The following is a 2,392-nucleotide window of genomic DNA, read 5'->3' on the forward strand; positions in this document are numbered from 1 at the left end:
CTGGATTTCTAGCGTGACCTTGGGAGGCAGGTACTCGTAATTCCATGTTACAAATAAGGAGTCTAAGGCTCAAAAACTCCAAGGCAGACCACACAGCTAGCAGCAGGCAAAGCCAGCTTGGATGCCAAGTCAGCTTGCCGCCCAAGACCACCCCGTGCTGCACGCTGCTCCCTGGCATCGCTGAGCCCCGCTCCTGCCCCAGTGTCCTGGTAATCCCGCCCCCCGAGTTTGCCCCCTTCGTTATGGATGGCCCCGTTCGTTTGTTTTTAATAGCTTTCTTCTCTCCTGTCATCTTGCCTTGTAAATTCTGGTGGAAGAACCAAGACCTCCCAGGAGTTCCCGCCACACACCAGTGGGGGGGGGGCGGGGGGGCGTGAGGGGGTGGCCTGCGCTGCACCTGCATCTGCTAACGCGTCGACCTGGGGCTGACGGGCCGCAGGTGAGCTGGCCCAGGAGCCTCTGCTCCCACCCAGCGCGAGGTGCACGACGAAGCCGCTTCTTGGGAACCATTTAGCCAAGGACCCTTGTGTTCCATCTTCACACGAACTGCAAATTTCCACGTTCGTGAGGCAACCAGTAGCGAGGTGCTTGGAGAGAATGCCATCCTAAGTGGAGGGTCCTGAAATGGTTCCAAACCGACGCTATTTCTGGCGAGTAGCGTAGCATTTTCATCTGATGGTGAATGAGGTTTTGTTTCTTTTTTTTAAACCTGTGTGCCCTGGCTTCTCAGTGATGTGCTCTTCTGTGCCGACCAAGTGCCCACGGCTCTGCCAGCTCAGTGGTGCCGCCTCTTTCATCCCAGTTCCTACCGAGGGGGTGAGGGCTATTGCTGCTGACAGTCGGGGCAACTGGGTGAGACACGTGGGTGTCTTCAGACCTTGTTTGGCCCCTTCTATGCTGGTTCCTTTCTCTCAAAGGCCAGATTTCCATGTTCTCTTTGGAAGCTCGTGTAAGCTGGGTTCTAGAAAGTTCTCCCTTTTAGCCTTCCTCTTCAGATTGGGCCTGAGATGTATATTCACTCTGGATTGCTAGCCTTTCAGTTCACCTCCCTCCTAAGGTTCTGGGTCCTGTGGCCCCCCGGCCCCCCACCCCCCATCACACTTAACTCCTCTTGCTTTGGGATAATGTCATCAGCAACGCAGGACAGTCGCTGTGTGCCAGGCTCTGCCCTAAGTGCTGTACAAGAACTGATTTACTAACCAGCTCTGGTAGGCACTCCCCATTTTAGAGGTGGGAATGGAGGCTCAGAGAGGTTAAGTGACTTGCCCAAGGTCACACAGCTAGGAAAGTGGAGGTGCTGGGATTCTGCCCCGTGGCACTTAGTGCTAAGAGCAGGAACTTTGAGGCAAAACAGACCTAGCTATACATCTTGTCGCTGCCCTTGTTAAGGAACTCGGCACGTCAATTCATCCGTTTCCTTTTCCTTTGTAAAATGGGCATGAATTTGTCTCTGGCTCATGGAGTAGTTGTAAAGGATGAAATGTAGTGACAGCCAGCAGTGACCCTGGCCCCAGGCACGCTTTGGCCCTCCTTACACTGATGTGGATGGTGCCCCCTCTGTGGGACCATTACTCCTCCCCAGGCTGCATGTGACCAGTGGGACCCTCAAGGGTGACAGCGACAATCCCAGGTCTGGGGCTCCAGGCTGACCCCTGAGATGGAGTCGTCCTGGATCCCAGGCCAGCACACCCAACCCTGCTCCGTAGGGCATCTTTCTGCATCGTGGCCATCTGTCCTCAAGGCTGCGTTCCAGCTCTGCCAGAGTCGGGGAACCTGGGTCCCTCAAGCCCCAAAAGGCAGCTCATCGTAAGGAGAAAAAGTAATTTTAGAGAAACAAGGGGCTTTGGTTGTTAAATTGCTACATCCTCGACACATTCATACACACAGACACACGCACAAGCACTAGCTGCGCCCCCCACAAACACCGTCATTCATACACACAGACACACGCACAAGCACTAGCTGCCCCCCCACAAACACCGTTGGGACACTGTGCCGTGACACCCACCACCAGAGTCAACTCTCCACCCCCAAAAGGAACCAGTCTGTTCAGAAAACAAACTTCAGCACATGCAAAGGAAAATAACAAAACAAAGAAAACCCAAACTTTACTTGCATTTAGCCATTAATAAATAATTTACAGTATGTACACGCGGTGACACTCCACACAGGTCACAGGCACAAGGACGCAGTGAGGGGTCCCCACTTCCAAGCAGAATGCGATCAAACACAACCAAAATAAAGTGCTTCACTTTTTACTTCCAACGTAGGGGACCGGCTGAAAACCAGCAGGGGCCTCGCTGCTCCTACAGATTTCCGGTGGGAGAGGGGAGATTGTGGGGAGGTGTTGGGACCTCTGGAGGAGGAAGGAGGGGATCGCAGCCTCCTGGGC

Source organism: Pteropus medius, unplaced genomic scaffold, assembly GCF_902729225.1.
Source record: "Pteropus medius unplaced genomic scaffold, Ma_sr-lr_union100, whole genome shotgun sequence".
Taxonomy (NCBI): domain Eukaryota; kingdom Metazoa; phylum Chordata; class Mammalia; order Chiroptera; family Pteropodidae; genus Pteropus; species Pteropus medius.